This window comes from Carcharodon carcharias, chromosome 21 (assembly GCF_017639515.1).
Source record: "Carcharodon carcharias isolate sCarCar2 chromosome 21, sCarCar2.pri, whole genome shotgun sequence".
NCBI classification, from domain to species: Eukaryota; Metazoa; Chordata; class Chondrichthyes; order Lamniformes; family Lamnidae; genus Carcharodon; species Carcharodon carcharias.
In genome coordinates, this window is record NC_054487.1 from 13,825,325 (window position 1) to 13,848,480 (window position 23,156).

The 23,156-nt window shown below is 44.3% G+C and overlaps 1 long non-coding RNA gene across 1 annotated transcript; it reads right to left on the bottom strand.

The window, feature by feature from the left end:
- Window positions 1-11,671: 11,671 nt before the first annotated feature.
- Window positions 11,672-22,986, bottom strand: LOC121293092. The gene is made up of 3 exons (XR_005946439.1): window positions 22,954-22,986; window positions 20,917-21,039; window positions 11,672-11,698 (listed from the first exon to the last, which is right to left on the bottom strand). It is a non-coding gene; the product is annotated as an uncharacterized LOC121293092 (long non-coding RNA).
- Between the last annotated feature and the right edge of the window lie 170 nt (window positions 22,987-23,156).

Genomic DNA, 23,156 nt, shown 5'->3' on the forward strand with positions numbered 1-23,156 from the left:
GGCTACAGGTGGCATTGGGGCCACACAGATTGTTGAGACACACATCAATAACTGCAGATTAAAAATGAATGGGAGGTTTTAAACACCATGTAGCGGAACACGATCACTTCGACATGGTACTGTTACCAGCGAAAAATGGGGCAGCTGCAAGGGGGGAGGGGGATGCAATCAATTACAGGAAGGAAACTCAAACATGGCTGCCTTTTAGGTACATTGAGCATTTTTCCAACCTTCATTAAGAAATGGATTAAGAAGGGAAAAATGGAAAATGAGAATATACTAACGAGAAACAAAGAAACGGTCTGTAAAAGCTTCTATATATTTGTAAAAAGGAACAGATTACCCAAACTAATGTGTGTCCATTACAAGTGGTGTCAGGAGCATTTACAATGGGGAATAGGGAAATGGCAGAGAAGCTAAACAATACTTTGTGTTTTCACAGAGGAAAATACTAAAAACATCTCAAAAATGTTGAGGAATCAAGGGCCTAGTCTAAACAAGGAACTGCAAGGTGTTAATATTTTAAAAATAATATGAGAGAAATGAATGGGACTTAAAGTAGATAAATCTCCTGGACCTGATGATGTACGTCCAGAGTGTTGAAAGAGGTGGCTCTAGAGATAGTAGGTGCACTGGTGGTAATCTTTCAAAATTCTATAAACTCTGAGATGGTTCCTGCAAATTGGAAGGTGGCAAATGTAACCCCACTATTTAAGAAAGGAGGGTGAGATAAAACAGGGAACTACAGACTTGTTAGCCTGACATCAGTTGCGGGGAAAATGCTTGAATCTATCATAAAGGATGTGATAACAGGACTCTTGGAAAATAATGGTAGGATCGGGCAGAGTCAACATGGATTTATAAATTGGAAATCATGTTTAACAAAACTGTTCGAGTTTTTGAGGATGTAACTAGCAAAATAGATGAGGGAGAAGTGGTGGATGTCATAGATTTAGATTTTCAGAAAGCTTTTGAAGAGGTCCCACAAAAGAGGTTAGCAATCAAGTTTAGAGCACATGGGATTGGGGGTAATGTACTGGCATGGATTAAGAATTGATTAATGGTCAGAAAACAGAGAGTAGGTATAAATGGGTCATTTTCAGATTGACAGAGTATGATAAGGGAATACCACAAGGATCAGTGCTTGGGCCCCAGTTACTCATAATCTATATCAATAATGTGGGTGTGTAATAAAGTATTTCCAAGCTTGTAGATGACACAAAACTAGGTGAAAGTGTGAGTTGTGAGGTGGATTCAAAGAAGCTTCAAGGGGGTCTGGAGAGGCTAAGTAGGTGGGCAAAAATTGGGCAGATGGGATACATTGTGAAAAAATATGAGGTTATCCACTTTGGTAGAAAAAACAGAAATGCAAGGCAGAATTTTTAGGTTGGCAGATCTGGGATTAATCAGGGGATGGACCACCAACTGCAATCGGCCCCCAACTGTGTTTTCACGCTGGCCGGCCAATTAACGGCCAGCCACTGTGAAGCCCGTGCGCTGGCATGGTGGAGTGGGTGGGGGGGTGCGGAGAGGAGGAGGAGGGCAGGCACTGATGCAAGCACAGGGGCGGGCGGGCGCTGAATGAAAGTTCACTGCAGGCAGAGAGCTGTCTCAGGGAGCTGAAAACTTGAAATCAATTAAATAAAATTTTTAAAATCAGGAGAAAAATGTCTAAGCATCACAACCAGTCACCTAAACACATACATGATGAAAATGCTGTGCATAGATGTTTTTTAAATTTAACAACAGAAACTTCATTGTGCTCTTGGATGAGGTTTCACGAAAAATGCAAAGTCCGCCAACCGCAACGTTGGACAGACCACGAGACAATTGCAACTTTAATTACACTATTTGGCCTCTTATTTGTCGGCGGACGTGTTTCCGACTTTTGCGCGTGCCCGCCGACTGAAATATTGCGCTAGCACGGGATGATGTTGCAACACTCGCCTGACGTCATCTCGTGCGATTTCACGTCTGATCAGGTCGGGTGCCCGCGAACCTAAAAATTCTGCCCACAGAATATTTCTTAAATGCTGAGAGGCTGGAAAATGTTGAGCTTGAAAAGAACTTGGGTATTCTTGTTCATCAGTCACTGAAAGCTAACTAGCAGGTATAGCAAGTAATTAAGAAGGCAAATGGTATGTTGGCCTATATTACAAGAGGATTGGAGTATTTGAGTAAAGACGTCTTACTGTAATTATACAGAGCCATGGTGAGACCACACCTGGAGTATTGTGTGCAGTATTGGTCTCCTTACCTAAGATATACTTGCCATAGAGGGAGTGCAATGAAGGTTCACCAAACTAATTCCTGAGATGGAGAGACTGACCTATGAGGAACTATTAAATAGACTGGGCCTTTTCTTCATTCAAGGGATGTGGGTGTCACTGTCTAGGCCAGCGTTTATCACCCATCCCTAACTGCCCTTGAGAAGGTGGTGGTGAGATGCCTTCTTGAGCCGCTGCAGTCCATGTGATGTAGGAACACCCACTGTGCTGTTAGGGAGGGAGTTCCAGGATTTTGACCCAGCAACAGTGAAAGAACAGCAATATACTTCCAGGATGATGAGTGGCATGGAGAGCTTCCAGGTGGTGGTGTTCCCATGTGTCTACTGCCCTTGTCCTTCTAGATGGTATTGGTCGTGGGTTTGGAATGTGCTGTCTAATGATGCTTGGTGAGCTCTGGCAGTGCATCTTGTAGAAGGTGCACATTTCTGCCACTATGCGTCGGTAGTGGAGGAAGTGAATGTTTGCGGATAGAGTGCCAATCAAGTGGGCTGCTTTGTCCTGGATGGTGTCAAGCTTCTTGCATGATGTTGGAGCTGTACTCATCCAGGCAAATGGAGAGTATTCCATCACACTCCTGACTTGTGCCTTGTAGATGGTGGAAAGACTTTGGGGAAGCAGGAGGTGAGCTACTAGCCACAACATTCCTAGTCTCTGACCTGCTCTTGTAGCCACAGTATTTATATAGCTAGTCTAGTTCAGTTTCTGGTCAATTGTAACTCCCAGGATGTTGACTCTGGGAGATTCAGTGATAATGCTTATGAATGGCAATGGTTAGATTCTCCCTTGTAGGAGATGGTCATTGCCTAAATGTTACTTGCCACTTGTCAGCCCAAGCCTGGATATTGTCCAGGTCTTATTTGGACATGGACTGCTTCAGTATCTAAAGAGTCACGAATGGTGCTGAACATTGTGCAACCGTCAACAAACATCCTCACTTCTGACCTTATGATGGAAGAAAGGTCATTGATGAAGCAGCTGAAGATGGTTGGGCCTAGAACACTATCCTGAGGAACTCCTGCAGTGATGTTCTGGAACTAAGATGATTGATCTCTAACAACCACAACCATTTGTGCTAGGTATGACTCTAACCAATGGGTAGTTTTCCCCCGATTCCCATTCACTCCAATTTTGCTAGGGCTCCTTGATGCCACACTCAGTCAAATGCTGCCTTGATGTCAAAGGCAGTCACTCTTACCTCACTTCTGGAGTTCAGCTCTTTTGCCCATGTTTGAACCAAGACTGTAATGAGGTCAGGAGCTAAATGGCCCTGGCAGAACCCAAACTGAGTGTCACCAAGCAGGTTATTGCTAAGCAAGTGCTGCTTGATAGAACTGTTGATGACCCCTTCCTTCACTTTACTGATGATCGAAAGTGGACTGATGGGGTGGTAATTAGCCATGTTAGATTTGTCCTGCTTTTTGTGTACAGAACATACCTAAGCAATTTTTCACATTGCTGGGTAGATGCCAGTGTTGTCGCTGTACACTAACAGCTTGCCTACACACACATTGGCCAGTTTTCTGGAGTTTAGAAGAATGAGAGGTGACCTTATTCAAACATCAAAATTGGTACAGAGCTCGAGAGGGTAGATGCAGGAAAGATGTTTCCCTTGGCTGGTGAGGGGTGTTTAGAACAAGGTCTCATATTAACAGGGCAGGTCAATTAAGACTGAGATGAGGAGGAATCTCTTCACTCAGAGTGTGATGAATCTTTGGAATTCTCTGCCCCAAAGGGCCGTGAAGGCTCAGTCATTGAGTATGTCAAAACGGAGGTAGGACACGGATAGTGCAGGAAAATGTTGTTGAAGTAGAAGATCAGCAATGATCTCATTGAATGGCGAAGCAGGCTCGAAGAGCTGAATGCTGTACTCCTGCTCCTATTTCTTGTGTTCTTATGTTCTTCAGAGTGAGGTTAGTGGAACACTCACAGTTTGCTCTGCCATATTATGATTCAGGATCGCCACTTCAAAAAAGGTTCTGTTTTCTGTCTAACAACACATTTTGCGGCAGTGACACCTTTCAGAGTTTGGACAGCTTCCAATATGTTCAGAAAGTTATAATTTCACCTTTCCACTTACCCAGCTGGTCCAAGCAGTGTGTAGATGAGTCATCCAGACGAGGACAGTGACAAGATTTGGCTAATACCCTCAAAGATTGCAATTTCTTCACAATGAATGCAAAAGAAATAGCAATGGGATTATTTAACCCTGGGAAGATTCAGTGTCAGTTACCTGTGCAATTCCTTCCATCTCCAGTATGTCCAGCCTTACACACACATTGGAAAGAGCCAGGGCTGTTGAAACAGGAGGCCGAGCTGTGACAGTCATGGCTCCCACTTTGACATTCATTCACATCTGAAATTTAGAAGAAAGGAAGAGTTCATTGGAGGATCCCCAGTTTGTGAATCTTAAACATACAGCCAGATTTAGTCTTGAATCACGGGTTTCTTACAAAAGATGAATAGTCCAGGCTGTGGTATGAAGAATAGACCTTTTTGTGATGGAGACCTGTACAACTGCAATATCAGCAATGAATCAGGTTATCTTGGTTGGTAGACAACACAACCACATTTTCTAAATTTTCGAACAATTAAAAACAAATCTCATGGAACACTGCAGTGAGCAACCCAGATGAATGTTATAGGGACAGAAACAAAAATGATATAAAAGGCTTTCTGACCCTAGACCAATAAGCATCCAATCAGATAATCATCACCCTGTTGTTCACTTAAGAATGGTGTGGGAAGGTAGCAAACCACAATGATGGACGTGTTGGGTGTCCATTGTGGGAAGTGTGAATCTGGTTCATTGTGGGATGAAGGTCAAATGATGCAACTTCCCGTAATTTGTTCAAGCAGAGTTGACAATGCTTGGAGTGATGTGGAGACAACTGGCAAAAGTAAAGGAATTGAGTGAGCCCATAATCTAAATGAAATAAAATAGGCAGCTGCTGGAAATCTAATACAAGAGGAAATGTTGGAAACACAAAACAAGTGAGTCAGTAACTGAGGAGTTTCTGTTTCCGGTCAGTGTTCTACACCAGTTGCCTGTGCACTCAGTCTCATTTGTTTATCTTCAATTCTCTGACCAATTGTAGAATATATGGAACAATTGAAAACTCAGTTGAAAGGGAGTTAAAAATACAAATGACAATAATCAGTAAAGCTTCTGTGATTATGAAGAAAATGTGAACAACACCAACATTCATGAAAACACTTCAGTAATTTTATTGAATACCAATCTAGCACCTTTAGAACCTGTCCCCCAATCCCAGGTTTATTGCTTTGCCTCCCCTATCCATATTGACATTCAGGCTTATATTCCCTAAACATCCTCCAATAACTGAACCACACCAACATCCTTAATGCATGAGTCTTGATGGTAAGTAAAGTCAGATGGATCATGAGGAGGGTCACAGTTGGTTGTTGAGGGTTTCATTATGGACAAAAAGTAACATCAAGACTCACATTCTGATCCCACCCCTGCCCTGGTCTGGTTTGGAACTTGACAAAATCTCCAGTCCTATCTGGAAGCAATAACTTCCGTTCATTCTCAATGGGTTCAATGATTCCCATCACACACCTGTACAGACAGATCCATTCCAGGTGTAGCCAGTCACACAGGAGCATGTGAAGCTTCCGTCCTGCTGGGTACAGGAGGCATTGGGTCTACATGGATTGTTGAGACACACATCAATAACTGGAGCTGAAAAATGAATGGTTTGGTTTAAATACAATGCAGCTGAGTGGGATCATCTCGACATTGTAGCGTTATAGGATAAAGAGGGAGCAGCTTCAGGGAATTACAGGAAAGAAACTCAAATCTGGCTGCCTTTAAGATACATTGAGCAGTGTTCAACCCTTCAGAGTGAGATTTCAGGAACACTCCTGGTACTCCCTGTGTTATTTTATGACTCAGGTTTTCAGCTTCAGTAAAGATTGCATTTTCCATCCAGCAACACATTTGAGACAGTGACACCTTTCAGAATCTGGACAGCTTCCAACATGTTGTAATTCAGAATGTTATAACTTCTGCCTTCCAATGGCCCAGCTGGCTCCGGCAGTGTGTAGACAAACCATCCAGACCAGGAAGGTGACAGGATTTGTAAATGCTCAATATTGGTCACTTCCTCACAAAGGATGTGAAGAAATTGTGATTGGGAATTTTTAACCTCGAGAAGATTAGGTGACAGTTACCTGTACAATTCCTTCCATCTCCAGTATGTCCAGCCTTACACACACATTGGAAAGAGCCAGGGCTGTTGAAACAGGAGGCTGAGCTGTGACAGTTGTGGCTTCCACTTTGACATTCATTCACATCTGAAGTTTAGAAGAAAGGAAGAGTTCATTAGAGACTCCCCAGCTTTGTGAATCTTAACCTTTCTATAAACACCCAGATATAGATTTGAGCCACATGACTCTTGGAGAACAATCTTCTACAGAGATCCTGAATGAGGGAGGAGTAAGATTACAAAGTGCCCATTTCTGACATCCACAGGCCCTGCCCTTTTCAACGTTGACATGTTCAAATCAGTAGGTTATTACTGTCATATCTTCACTCTTCCCTTCGAGAGAATTGTGTGGGGTAATGGATAGATTTGACAATGTGACAGGTCGTGGTGTGAATGCTCCCTCCAAGACCTGAACCATTTAAATCAGCAGCTATTGCTGCAATGATGACATCCTTCCCAGTTTCCACTTCATTAGCACTCAGTGTCGATCTCGCCCATGTATGGGAATCCAGGATTCCGAGGCACTGGGAAAAGGAGGGAAGTTTCCCCTCTCCAGACCATGCTGGATAGAGTTCAACAACTTGAAGGCACCCTCCAACGCCTCACACACAGTGAGCCACTGTCCATGTCTTAGACTTGACAGCAAGTGTCCGTGGGATGTCTCATTGTGAAGGAATCAGAGTCTGTTACTGAACTTATCATTCATTTTTTTTCACAGAAAAAACAATCTCCACAATACAAAATATGATTCCAACCCTGCCCAGTCTGAACACAAGAACACAAGAAATAGGAGCAAGAGTAGACCATACGTCAATTGAGCCTGCTCCACTATTCAACACACTCATTGCTGATCTTGGACTTCAGCTTCATTGTCCCATTCACTCCCCGTATCCCTTAATCCCCTGAGAGACCAAAATTTGTCTGTCCCTGCCTTAAATGTAGTTAACAGGGTCGAGCATTCTTAACACTCTGTGGTAGAGAATTCCAAAGAATCACAACCCTTTGAGTGAAGTAATTTCTCCTCAGCTCAGCCCTAAATGATCAACCCCTTATCCTGAGGCTGTGCCCCTGTGTTTTACATTTCCCAACTAGCAGCTAAATCTCTAAGCAACTATCATATCAAACCCCCTCAGAATTTTGTGGCTTTCAATGAGATTGTCTCTCATTATTCTATGTCCAGTTCACTCAGTCTCTCAACATTGGACACATCCACTCATCCCACAGTCTGATTTAGTAATCCTTCACTGGACCACCTCCAATGTCCTTCCTTAAATGAGGAGACAAAAACTGTACATAGTGCACCAGATGCGGTCTCACTAAAAACCTGTACAACTGTAGCAACTCTTCTTTATTCTTCTACTCCAATCCCCTTGCAATAAAGGCCAACATGCCATTTGCCTTCCTAATTGCTTGCTGCACCTGCACGCTAACTTTCTGCGTTACTTGTACAAGCACACCCAAGTCACTTTGATCATCAACATTTCCAAGTTTCACACATTTTGAAAAATATTCTGTTTTTCTATTCTTACGATCAAAATGAATAACTTCACAATTCCCTACATCATACTCCATCTGCCATCTTGTTGCCCACTCACCTATCCTGTCTGTATCTCTTTGTAACCTCTGTGTGTCCTCCCTGCAGCTTAGCTTTCCACCTAGCTTGGTATCACCAAATCTAGATGCATTAACGCTGTCTCTTCATCTAAGTCACTAATGTAGGTTGTAACTAGCTGAGGCCCCAGCACTGATCATTTCAGCACTCCACTATTCACGGCCTGACAATTTGAAAAAGCATCATTTTTGCCCACTGTCTGCTTTCTGTCATCAAAACAATACTCTAGCCACGAAAATGCCATGAGCCCTCATCTTGCCAATAATCTTATGTGGCACCTTATTGAATGCCTTTTCAAAATTCAGGTTTACTACATCGACTGGTTCCCTCTGGTCTCCTCTACTAGTTAAATCCACAAATGCTCTATAAAAGTTGTCAAACAGCATTTCCCCTTGGTAAAACCATGATGACTTATTCTAATTATACATTCCTTTTCTAAGTCACTTGATTTGACAAAATCTCCAGTCCCATATGGAAGCAACAACTTCAGTTCATTCCCCAATGTATTCAATGATTCCCAGCACACACCTGTACAGGCCGATCCATTCCAGGTGTAGCCAGTCAAACAGGAACATCTGAAGCTTCCGTCCTGCTGGGTACAGGAGGCATTGGGTCCACACAGATTGCTGACACACATGTCAATAACTGGAGATATAAAACAAATGGTCTGTTTAGAAGAAATTACAAACACAGCTCAATAGGGCCCCATTGATGTAACAGCCAGATGGCAAAATGAAATCCCATCAAGTAGCTTCAAGGGTAGATGTATGTAATTATTGCTAAACAACTCAATCCTGGCACCTTTTAGTTTTATCAGGCAGTTCTCACCCCTTCAGAGTGCAGCTTTGGTCTCCTTATCTGAGGAAGGAGTTCTTGCTATAGAGGGATGCAGCGAAGGTTTATCACACTGCTTCCTGGGATGGCAGGACTGATATATGAGGAGAGATTGAGTCGGTTAGGATTATATCCACTTGAGTTCAGAAGAATGAGGGACAATTTCATCGAAACCTATAAAATTCTATCAGGACTAGATTGGGTAGATGGAAGAAGGATGTTCCTGATGGTGGGGGAGTCCAGAACCAGAGGTCACACTCTGAGGATATGGGGTAGATTATTTAGGGCTACGATGAGGAGAAATTTCTTCACCCAGAGAGTGGTGAGCCTGTGGAATTCACTACCACAGAAAGTGGTCGAGGCCAAAACATTGTATGTTTTCAAGACGTTAGATGTAGCTCTTGGAGTGAAAGGGATCAAAGGATATAGGGAGAAGGCGGGAGCAGGCTATTGAGTTGGATGATCAGCCATAATCATGATGAATGGCGGAGCAGGCTCGAAGGGCCAAATGGCCCACTCCTGCTCCTATTTTTTATGTTTCTATGGGTGAGATCTGTGGAACACTCACAGTTATCTCAGTGCTAATTTGATGCCTTAATCATTGTTCCAGTCAAGGTTCCATTTATGATCCAGCAACGCATTTCAAAGCAATGACACCTTTCAATGTCTTTACATCTCCAAAAACATTATATTTCAGAATGTTTTCATTTCCCCTTCCAAAGGCCCAAGTTGCAATTTCCTCACAATTAATGCAGGAAAAGGAAATGGGAATATTTTCCCTAGGAAGGTTCAGTATCAGTTACCTGTACAATTCCTTCCATCTCCAGTATGTCCAGCCTTACACACACATTGGAAAGAGCCAGGGCTGTTGAAACAGGAGGCTGAGCTGTGACAGTCGTGGCTTCCACTTTGACATTCATTCACATCTGAAGTTTAGAAGAAAGGAAGAGTTCATTAGAGGCTCCCCAGCTTTGTGGATCTTAAACTGTCTACATAAACCCAGACTTAGGTTTGAGACACACGTCTCTTGTAGAACCACCTTCTACAGAGATCCCAAATTCGGGAGGAGTAAAATCACAATGTACCCTCTTCAGACATCCACAGGACCTGCCCATGTCGTGAGTTGACACATTCAGATCAGGAGGTTATTAATGTCGTATCTTCACTCTGCCCTTGGAGAGAATTGTGTGTGGTAGTGGAATGATTTGCAGGCTGATTAAGAGCCTGACAGGTTGTGATGTGAATGCTCCCTCCAACACCTTCACCATTAAAATCAGCAGCTACTGCTGCAGTGATGACTTCTATCCCTGTTTCCACCTCATTTGTGTTCAGTGTCGATCACGCTACGTATGGGAATCCAGGATTCCTAGGCACTGGGAAAAGGAGGTAAGGAAATTCTCTCTCCCCAGATTACACTGGATACAGTCAATATTTTGTATACATCCTCCAGTCCTGCACACAGCAAGGCACTTACCCTGTCTTAAACTCAACAGTGTCTAAGGGTTGACACCCTAATCCCACCCATGCACTGCTCTGATCTGGAACTTGACAAAATCTCCAGTCCTATTTGGAAGCAGTAACTTCAGTTCATTCCTCAATGGATTCAATGATTCCCGTCACACACCTGTACAGACAGATCCATTCCAGGTGTAGCCAATCACACAGGAGCATCTGAAGCTTCCATCCTGCTGGGTACAGGTGGCATTGGGTCCACACAGATTGTTGAGACACACGTCAATAACTGCACATAAATAATGAATATGGGTATTTAGAACAAATTCACACTGTAGGCGAATAATATCCCACAATTATGTAACTTGTGTGCTTTCCTTCCCCTGGATATTGGACCAATTCCCGTCCCCCTTCCTTGGAATTTGCTAATCACGGGAAACCTCAGAATTTTCTATAGAGACTCTGGGCTGGGGAGCGGTAAAATCACAGAATGTCCTATTCTAACAGTGACCACGCATGTGAAAGTTTACACTCATCAGTTCTGTGAGAGCAGAATTAGACTCTGGCATAATGGCTGCCTAAAACACCACCTCTCATTGCTGATGCTGTCCCATGAAGGATGGATAATTCAATGAGGAACTGGTGTGGGAGTTGTATCTGAGTGAGGGTGAGCAGCTTCACAACGCGACAGTGTGAAGCAACTGGATGAAGATAGGTCACAGGAGGGAATTGTTACCATCGTGTATTTTTTTATTAATAATGGATTCAGGCATGCTGGAAAATGTATTATCCCACTTTGAACTTGTATAAATCTTCGAGTTGCGTATAAATTTATTGCTCCGTTTCCTCACTTCCTGATTCAGAAAAATATTCTATTTTGTGTCTGGAATCACTTTTGTGGCAGTTACACATATTTCAGGGATTCCAAAAACTCCTCACTGCGCATCATTTTATAACCGTCACTGAAAGAATCCTGTCAGTGACTCAGTTGGTTCAGGGACTGAGGCAGCTATGTCATGTAGACCAGAGGTATATGGACATGATTCCTGTTTCAGACTTGAAGAAACTCTAATATTGTGGGTACAAAATTAGAAACAATATCAAAGGAATTATGAAGGAAACTGGGTGATTTTGCCAAGAAAGAATCCAGAGCCAACCACCTGCACAATTCCTTCCATCTCCAGTGTGTCCAACCTTACACACACATTGGAAAGAGCCAGGGCTGTTGAAACAGGAGGCTGAGCTGTGACAGTTGTGGCTTCCACTTTGGCATTCATTCACATCTGAAATTTAGAAGAAAGGAAGAGTTCATTAGAGGATCCCCAGTTTTGTGTGTCTTAAACTTTCTACAGATTACGCAGATTACGGGTTGAGCCACATGACTCTTGGAGAACAATCTTCTACAGAGATCCTGAATGAGGGAGGAGCTAAATCACAGAATGCCCTCTTCTGATATCTACAGGCCCTGCCCTTTTCTGGGTTGACACATTCACTTCAGGAGGTTACTACTGTCATATCTTCACTCTGCCCTTGGAGAAAATTGTGCGTGGTCATGGAATGATTTGCTCGCTGACTAACAGTGTGAGAGGTCGTGGTGTGAATGCTCCCTCCAAGGCCTGAACCATTTAAATCCTTAGTTGCAATGCTGACATCCATCCAGGCTTCCACCTCATTTGTGCTCAGTGTTGATCTCGCCCATGTCTGGGAATCCAGGATTCCGAGGCACTGGGAAAAGGAGGGAAGGAAATTTCCCCTCCCCAATCCATGCTGGATAGAGTTCAACAATTTGTAGACACCCTCCAAACCCCCCACACCCAGTAAGCCACTGTCTATGTCTGAGACTCATCAGCAGGTTTCCATGCCATGTCTCATTGTGTGGGAATCAGAGTGTGTTACTGAACTCATCATTCATTTTTTTCAAAGAAAAAGCAAACTCCGCAATACAAAGCATGAGTTTACCCCTGCCCGGTCTGAACTCAAGAACACAAGAAATAGGAGCAGGAGTAGACCCTACACCCATTCAGCCTGCTCCACTATTCAACACAATCATTGCTGGTCTTGAACTTCAACTTAATTGTCCCACCCACTCCCCATATCCCTTAATCCCCTGAGAGACCAAAATTTGTCTGTCCCTACCTTAAATGTAGTTAACAGGGTCGAGCATTCATAACACTCTGTGGTAGAGAATTCCAAAGAATCACAACCCTTTGAGTGAAGTAATTTCTCCTCAACTCAGCCCTAAATGATGGGACCCTTATCCTGAAACTGTGCCCCTGTGTTTTACATTTCCCAACTAGCTGATAAATCTCTAAACAGCTATCATATCAAACCCCCTCAGAATTTTGTAGCGTTCAGTGATATTGTCTCTCATTCTCCTAAACTCCAGAGAATATAAGCCCAATTCACTCAATCTCTCAACACTGGGGACACCCACTCATTCCAAGGACCAATTTAGTAATCCTTCACTGGACCACCTCCAATATACTTCCTTAAATGAGACGACAAAAACTGTACACAGTGCACCAGATGCGGTCTCACTAAAACCCTGTACAACTGTAGCAACTCATCTTTATTCTTGTGCTCCAATCCCCTCACAATAATGGCCAACATGCCATTTGCCTGCACCTGCATGCTAACTTTCTGCATTCCTCGTACAAGCACACCTAAGTAACTTTGAACATCAACATTTACAAGTTTCACACATTTTAAAAAATATTCTGCTCATCTATTCTTACAACCAATATGAATAACTTCACAATTCCCGACATGATACCGTTGTGGCCTAGGCAACTGTAGGGAACCCATTTAGTGCTAAAAGAGTTAATGGGGAAATCGAATTATATGCCTCGGCCTGAGAGAAAAATACTGCAACCTTGAGAACAATACCACCTTGTCTGACCACAGTTGTAGGATGAGCCCTGAGACATTCCATTTTGTTCTTTCTCAGGCCAAATGTAATCGGGATTGTGATAAGCATTTGCGTAAGCGCAACATCTATTGTGCTGGGAACAAAAATTTACTACTGTATGGATTGGTCAGTTAACTTATGCAAATAAGTGGATAGGTTTGTGCAAAATTTACTGATCGGCTGTAAAAATGCTTTTAACAGATCTGCTTGTATTCTACTACAAGATGGTACAATAGCTCTCGTTGTGTTGTCGCCTTTGTGCACAAGTAATAAATGGGGTTTCTAAGTACTAAATTATGCCTTGGTGTGATTAATCTCCGACAGTTTCTTGGAGGTCCCACCGAGATGACTAACCCCTAGGGTTGGGTCATGGAGCGGCAGTGTTAGGACCTCGCAGTTCAAGGACTCCTCAGTCCACGGCAGCCCAGTTTAGGCTTCTGGGGTTCGCTGACCCGCCTGCCTGTGGCTGACTCTTAGGGTAAGTCATCTATTTAAGTGTTTAGGAGATTAGTTGTTGCGGTCCACGACTGCTTTGGCCAGAATATACTCAGGGTTGGAGCCCTGGAGTTTAGTTTTAGTGTGTGCTCTAGGTAGTGTAATCACTGATTCCCTCAATGCCTTGACAACTATCCCTGATACCTTGTGGGCAAAGGGTCCTAATGATGTTGGTCGGGTATTATCAGCAGAACCTGTTCGGGTGCATTTGGATCCCTCTAAACCCCTTCCTCGGAAAGCTCAATACCCTCTCAATCCCGAAGCGACGGAAGGCATAAAGCCTGTCTTTCAGGAACTTTTAAACTCCGGTGTTATTATTCCCACTGTTAGCCCCTGCAACACTCCTATACTCCCTGTATGGAAGCCAGGTAAGAATACCTGGCGGTTTGTCCAGGACTTGCGGGCGGTAAACGCTTCTGTGATCCCAGTCTATCCAGTAGTGGCCAACCCGGCTACTATTCTTACCTGTGTTCCCCCCTAACTCCAATTGTTATACTGTTGTTGACCTCTGTAGAGCCTTTTTCTCCATATCCATACAACCTGAATCTCAGTTTCTCTTCGCCTTCACCTTTAAGGTACTCAGTATACATGGACTCAGTTGCCCCAGTAGTATACGGAAAGCCCGACCATTTTCTCCCGTGCCCTGCAGGCTGATCTCACCAATGTCTCCTTCCCCGGGGGGCTCTACTCTCCTCCAATACGTCGATGACTTGCTTCTCTGCTCTCTGTCTGAGCAAATTTGTCTCGACAACTCCCTCACTCTTTTGAAAGCCTTAGCCCATAAGGGCCATAAGGCCTCTCATGAAAAGTTACAGTTTTGCCATTCCCATGTTGGGTATTTGGACCATGTTCTTGACGGCCCCACTCGACTCCTATCCAAACTCCATTTCGACAGCATAATCTCCCTTCCCTTCCCCTTTGCTAAAAAGGATCTGACTTAGTTTCTCGGCATGACAGGGTATTGTAGGCAGTGGATCCCTAATTATACAGAACTCACTAGGCCCCTGCAGGATCCCGCCCTCCCTTCAGCTCCTAAAAACCTCGCTTGGGAATTGGACTCCCAAGCTGCTTTTGCGGCCCCCAAGACAGCTTTTATTTCTGCCCCCGCCCTGGGCCTCCAGATTATACTAAACCTTTCCGTCTTTATGTTCACGAGCATTGCAGCTTTTCACAGGGGGTACTTACCTAGTCCCATGGGGATGCCCAGTGACCAGTTGCTTATTACAGTACTCACTTAGATCCTGTTGAGCGCGGTTATTCCTCCTGTATTCGATCCATGGCGGCAACCTACATTGCTGTAATCACCGCCCAGTCCCTTACCCTTGGGTACCCTGTTGTTCTACATGTTCCCCACGCAGTCACGGCTCTCCTTAACCGTTTGGCTGCCCAACACCTTACCGCTCTTCGTGTCACCCGCTATGAAACAGCCCTTTTAGGGGATCCCTCTTTGACTGTTGTACGATGCGCCACTCTCAACCCCGCTAGCCTTTTACCCACGGAGGAAGATGGCGAGTCTCATGATTGTTCCACTATTGTCCAGCACTCCACTCTACCTCGCCCAGATCGACAGGATTATCCTCAGTTAAATCCCAACCTCATTCTTTTTGTCGATGGCTCCTCGACTCATTCACCAAGTGGCGATTTACTTACCGGCTTCCCTACTTGTGACTCTTACTCTATTACTGAAGCAGCGTGTCTCCGGCTGTCCTGCTCTGCCCAGACCACTGAACTATTTGCCCTTATACGAGCCTGCATATTTGCTGCCAAACAATCGGCTAATATCTATACTGACTCTCGATATGCTTTCATGTGATGGTTGCATTGTAAGGCCTTCAACAGTTTATCACTTTAGTGATAAAATGAGGCCCATTATCACTTGATAAAATCTCTGGTATCCCAAACCTGGGTATATATTCACAAAACAATAATTTTGCAACAATAATAGCATCATTCCGACACATGATTTTGGACAGCTTTGGAAACTGCGAGGATTCCTCACGTCAGCAGGAACTCCCATCTGCCATGGGCAACTCATCGCTACTCTTTTAACAGCTATCCAGCTGCCCTCCTCCCTTGCTGTAATTAAATGCTCTGCCCATACACAGGGCAATGATTTTGTTTCTCACAGTAATGATAGGGCTGACAGTGGGGCCGCGGCCAGTCTCACTGGGTCTGTGGTTCCCCTTTGTTGTGAGGCTGCAAACCCTTCTCCTGTAGCTAGTCTAACTGATCTTGTTCACTTGCAGTCACATGCATCTACCCGTGAACGCTACAGTTGGATTCAAGCATCATGCGCACAACGCTCTGACAGCCTTTGGATTTCTTCTGATGGCTGTGCAGTTGCCCCTGCTTCATTCCTATCCTGGATTGCCCGTATGTTACATTCATTTACCCTTGCGGACAAGGGGAGGATGAACAAGATGGCACAACAAATGTGGTTTGCGCCTGGGTTTTTCGCTATGGCAGCTAAAATAGCTTCACAATGTCTGCTTTGTCAACGACATAACCCAGGCAAGATGCCCACAGTGACTGCTGGTACGGGACCCCAGCCATGGGGCCCATTTGTACATCCACAAATGGACTTTATACAAATGCCAAAATGTATGGTATATAATTATGTTTTAGTTATAGTTTGTTTGTTCTCGTGATGGGTGGAGGCATATCCCACCCGACGGAATGATGCTATTATGGTTGCAAAATTATTGTTGTGTGAATATATACCTAGGTTTGGGATACCAGATATTTTATCAAGTGATAATGGGCCTCATTTTATAAAGGAACTATTGAAGGCCTTACAATGCAACCATCACCTTTCCTGCCCATACCACCCCCAGTCCACTGGGGCGGTGGAAAGACAAAACGGTGTTCTGAGAAATAAATTAGCTAAATTATGTGAGGAAACTGGTTTGAAATGACCTGAAGCTCTACCCCTGGCGCTCATGGCTATGCACTCTCACCCTAACCGTACCACCTCCCTTTCCCCTTATGAAATTGTAATGGGACGTCCTATGTGCCTCCTAGTGGCACCACCTTTGTCTGCTAGGAAAATGTACATCCATGCTATGGATGAAGAAATGATTACCTACTGTATAGCACGCAGTAATTCTCTCAAAATCTTGCATACGCAGGTAGTAGAAGCTCAGAAAAAGCCCACCATTGAAGACTGTCATCAGGATCTGGTCCTGGTAAAGACCTTCAGGAGAAAGTACTGTTTGGAACCTCGATGGGAGGGGCCTTTCCAAGTCCTGCTCACCACCCATGCGGCTGTGAAGGTTGAAGGACGACCCTTGTTGATCCACGCCTTGCACATCAAGCGGATGCTGACCTCAGACGGAAGTGCCTGTGCAGGAACTTTAACTGAGCCGTCAGATTGCTGACTCTGATTTCGATCCTGTCCTGCGTGGTCCTTGCGGGGTCATGGACTACCAATTCTGCGGTTCAACGAATGCAGGCCGTAGCCTCGCAAGTTAATCGGACTAAATGTTGGATTTGTACTCATTTTCCTGTTAACCCCTCCTCCTCCGAGATGCATTTTCTGGCTTTCCCCTCAGATTCTGCATGTTCCTTAGGTAATACATGGGCCCTCATCCATCAAGCGCCCATTTGGAGACGGGAGCCCAGCTTTGTGGTTGGTAAGGGGCTGGTCTGGCTATGCGTCAGGAGAAATTATACCAAGGGTAGTACTCAGGTGGGCATGCTGCCATTGGGTTCCTGTGCCTACCTTGCTGATTATAATTACCGGGAGGGCCGATTCCGGTTCCACAACCAATCAGGCCCTATGACTACCTTTTGGGAGTGCAAGGCCAATGAGGTGACGTGTCTTTCGCAGGCCCCGAGATCTGAGGATAAACTCATATACTTTAATGGGGGTGGGGGTGGATTGCCAACAATCATACTTTCTCACCTCAACTAATTCCACCTCCACCTGGACTTCTACTGGCTCCTACACTGAAGAATTTGGGCCTTGCAACTACAAAAATCTGTCTGGTTGCCCCGACTTTCTGGCCTTGCGGGCATTGCAGCTCAGTCAGACCTGCCGCGTCCGCTGGTATGACCAGACGAATTCCTCTTTTGTCTGGGAGCGGCTTAGCTTTTGCCAAAATTCCACTTATTGGTACCCTACCCTTGTTCGCAATGGCTCATTCTGGTTTAGTGGAAACAGGGCATACAAAACCCTCCCTGTCAAATGGGCGGGCACCTGTACCATTGGCTATATTGTCCCTGAGGCCTTCGGGGTCAAGAGCCTTATTATTCACTCTCTCCACAACCATCCCGGGCCTGTGAAGCGTCATAAACGATCAACCTGGAACCCACTTGTCACCCGCAACGCCAGATTCCACCAATTTGTACGGGCCCTCATCCCTGGTCTAAGGGTCTCAGAGCTGGAAAAGGCCATTATTAATATTTCCACGACAATGGAACTTATTGAGAATAAGACTGTTGACGCCATTCAGAGTCTGCAGTTGGAAACTAAGTCCCTTTCCAAGTTGTCCTCCAGAACCATATGGCCCTGGATTTCCTGCTAGCAGCGCAGGGAGGAGTCTGTGCAGCTATTAACAAAACATGTTGTTTCTATATTAAAAAGGACCAGAGCATTGAGACTGATGTACATTTCATTCAGGACCAAGTGCGCCTCCTCCATGCAGTTGCCCAGGAAAAATCCTTTGACTGATGGGGGTGGATCCCTAACATCGGCGGGTGGTTTGGGGGCCTTTTCAAAACCCTGCTCAAATACCTTGTCATTGGCCTTGCCCTACTCATTGTTCTGTATGTTGTTATCCAGCTTGTCCTCTGTTGCATCCACTCTGTCTGCCGACTACAGAACCTCCAGAGATCTGGTGGCAAGCCAGCTATCTATTCCCTCCCTCCCCTCAGGAGTCAGGATTCCACTGTGGATGAAGCCCGATGGCTAGGACACATAGAATTTGGCTAAGGGTGGTGGGTTGTCCTTGTAGGACAAAAGGGGGGAAGTGTGGTGGCCTAGGCAAGAATAGGGAACCCATTTAGTGCTAAAAGGGTTAATGGGGAAATTGAATTATATGCCTCGGCCTGAGGGAAAAATACTGCAACCTTGAGAACAATACCATCTTGTTTGACCACAGTTGTAGGATGAGCCCTGAGACATTCCATTTTGTTCTTTCTCAGGCCGAATGTAATCAGGATCGTGATAAGCATTTGCGTAAGCGCAACATCAGTAGTGCTGGGAACAAAAATTTACTACTATATGAATTGGTCAGTTAACTTATGCAAATATGCAGATAAGTTTGTGCAAAATTTACTGATTGGCTGTAAAAATGCTTTTAACAGGTCTGCATGTATTCTACTACGAGACGGTACAATAGCTCTCGTTGTGTTGTCTCCCTTGTGCACAAGTAATAAATGGGGTTTCTAAGTACTAAATGATGCCTTGGTGTGATTAATCTCCGACAATACTCCATCTGCCATCTTGTTGCTCACTCACCTAACCTGTCTATATCTGTTTATAACCTCTGTGTGTCCTCCCTGCAGCTTACCTTCCACCTAGCTTGGTATCATCACCAAACCTAGATGCATTAACATTGTCTCTTCATCTAACTCACTCATATATATTGCAAATAGATGAGGCCCCAGCACTGATCATTTCAGCACTCCACAATTAATGACCTGACAATTTGCCCACTCTCTGCTTTCTGTCATCAAAACAATACTCTAGCCACGAAAATGCCATGAGCCTTCATCTTGCCAATAATCTTATGTGGCACCTTATTTGAATGCCTTTTTGAAATTCAGATTTACTACATCGACTGGTTCCCTCTGATCTCCTCTACTAGGTAAATCCACAAAAAACTCTTTTTAAAGTTGTCAAACAGGATTTCCCCTTGGTAAAACCATGATGACTTGTTCTAATTATACATTCCTTTTCTAAGTCATTTGATTTGACAAAATCTCCAGTCCCATATGGAAGCAATAACTTCAGTTCATTCCCCTATGGCTTCAATGATTCCCAGCTGTACAGGCAGATCCATTCCAGGTGTAGCCAGTAACACAGGAGCATCTGAAGCTTCCGTCCTGCTGGGTACAGGAGGCATTGGGTCCACACAGATTGCTGACACACATGTCAATAAGTGGAAATATAAAATAAATGGTCTGTTTAGAAGAAATTACAAACACAGCTCAATAAGGCCCCATCGATGTAACAGCCAGGTGGCAAAATGATATCCCATAAACATCAAGTAGCTTCAAGGGTAGACGTATGTAATTATTGCTAAAAAACTCAACCCTGGTGCCCTTTAGGTTCATCAGGCAGTACTCACCCCTTCAGAGTGCAGTTTTGGTCTCCTTATCTGAGGAATATCAAGGAATCTTGCTATAGAGAGAGTGCAGTGAAGGTTTATCAGACTGATTCCTGGGATGGCGGGACTGACATATGAGGAGACATTGAGTTGGTTAGGATTATATCCACTGGAATTTAGAAGAATGTGGGAGGATTTCATTGAAACCTATAAAATTCTAACAGGACTAGACAGGAAGGATGTCCCTGATGGTGGGGGAGTCCAGAACTAGGGGTCAAAGTCTGAGGATACAGGGTAGACCTTTAGGACTGGGATGAGGAGAAATTTCTTCACCCAGAGAGTGGTGCCTGTGGAATTCGCAACCACAGAAAGTAGTTGAGCCCAAAACATTGTATGTTTTCAAGAAGGAGTTAGATGTAGCTCTTGGGGCGAAAGGGATCAAAGGATATGGGGAGAAAGCGGGAGCAGGTTATTGAGTTGGATGATCAGCCATGATCATGATGAATGGCAGAGCAGGCTCGAAGGGCCGAATGGCCTACTCCTGCTCCTATTTTCTACGTTTCTACGAGTGAGATTTGTGGAACACTCACAGTTATCTCAGTGCTAATATGATGCCCTTAGTCATTGTTCCAGTCAAGGTTCCATTTATGATCCAGCAACACATTTCAAAGCAGTGACACCTTTCAATGTCTGTACATCTCCAAAAACGTTATAATTCAGAATGTTTTCATTTCCCCTTTCAAAGGCCCAAGTTATAATTTCTTCACAAGTAATGCAAGAAATGGAAATGGGAATATTTTCCCTGGGAAGGTTCAGTATCAGTTACCTGTACAATTCCTTCCATCTCCAGTATGTCCAGACTTACACACACATTGGAAAGAGCCGGGGCTGTTGAAACAGGAGGCTGAGCTGTGACAGTCATGGCTTCCACTTTGACATTCATTCACATCTGAAGTTTGGAAGAAAGAGTTCATTGGATGTTCCCACCTTTGTGAATCTTAAACTGTCTACATAAACTCAGATTTGGGTTTGAGACACATGTCTCTTGTAGAACCAACTTCTACAGTGATCCTGAATTCAGGAGGAGTAAAATCACAGAGTGCCCTCTTCTGACATCCACTTCTGATCGATCACACATTTATGGGAATCCAGGATTTTGAAGCACTGGGAACCCCCCACCCCCAGACCATACTGGGCACAGTTCATCAATTTGTAGACATCCTGCAACCCCTCACCCATTAAGTCACTGTCCATGTCTTCAACTGAACAGTAAGTGTCCATGAGATGTCTCATTGTGAAGGAATCAGAGTCTGTTACTGAACTTATCATTCGTTTTTCACAGAAAAAACAAACTCCACAATACACAGCATGATTCCACCCCTGCCCAGTCTGAACACAAGAACACAAGAACTAAAAGCAGCAATACACCAAAAGGCCAATCAAGCCTGCTCCGCTATTCAAGAAAATCATGGTTGACCTTGGACTTCAACTCCATTTTCCCAACCACTCCCCATATCCTAACAAGATGGGGCATTCATAACGCTAGAGAATTCCAAAGAATCACAACCCTTTCAGTGAAGTAATTTCTCCTCAACTCAGCCCTAAATGATTGACCTCTTATCATGGTAGATGTATATCATTATTGCTAAACAACTCAACCCGTGCCTTTCAGATATATTGGGCAGTTCTCATCCCTTCAGAATGACATCTGTGGAACACTCATAGTTATCTCAGTGCGAATTTGTGGCTCTTGGTCATTGTTCCAGTCAAGGTTCCATTTACGATCCAGCAACACATTTTGAGGTAGTGACACCTTTCAAGATCCGTACGTATCCTAACACGTCATGATTCAGGATGTTATAATTGTCCACTTCCAAAGGCCCAAAGTGCAGTTTCATCATAATGAATGCAAGAAATGGAAAAAGGGATACTTTTCTCCGGGAACATTCAGTGTCAGTTACCTGTACAATTCCTCCCATCTCCAGTATGTCCAGCCTTACACACACATTGGAAAGAGCCAGGGCTGTTGAAACAGGAGGCTGAGCTGTGACAGTTGTGGCTTCCACTTTGACATTCATTCACATCTGAAGTTTGGAAGAAAGGAAGAGTTCATTGGAGGATCCCCAGCTTTGTGAATCTTAAACTTTCTACGTACACCCAAATTTAGGTTTAAGCCAAATGACTCCTAGAGAGCAATCTTCTACAGAGATCCTGAATTAGGGAGGAGTGAAATCACAGAGTGCCCTCTTCTGACATACACAGACCCTGCCATTTTGTGGGTTCACACATTCAAATCAGTAGGTTATTATTGTCATATCTTCACTCTTCCTTTGGAGAGAATTGTGTGTGGTAGTGGATAGATTTCCAGACTGATTAACAGTCTGATAGGTCATGAAGTGAATGCTCCCTCCAAGAACTTAACCATTTAAATCAGCAGCTACTGCTGCACTGGTATCATCCCTCCCAGTTTCCACCTCATTTGTGCTCAGTGTCGATCACGCCCATGTATGGGAATCCGATTCCTAGGCACTGGGAAAAGAAGGTAAGGACCTTCTCCCTCCCCGGGCCATGCTGGGTACTGTTCAAAAATTTGTAGTCAACCTTCAACCCCTCACCCAGTGAGTCACTGTCCATGTCTTAGACTCAACAGCAAGTGTCAGTGCGATGACTACTGTGAGGGGAATCATGTTTTGTGGCTAAACTTATCAATTCATTTCTGCACCAGCAAAGCAACCTCCTGAACTCACACCCTGATCCCAGCCCTGTCCCGGTCTGGTATGAAACTTGACAAAATCTCCAGTCCTATATGGAAGCTGTAAATTCAGTTCATTCCCCAGTGGGTTCAATGATTCCCATCACACACCTGTACAGACAGATCCATTCCAGGTGTAGCCAGTCACACAGAAGCATCTGAAGCTTCCGTCCTGCTGGGTACAGGAGGCATTGGGTCCGCACGGATTGTTGAGACACACGTCAGTAACTGTAGGTATAAAGTGAATATGGGCGTTTTACTCAAAACAGCGCAGGTGAATAATATCCCATAATTATGTAACATGTGTGCTTTCC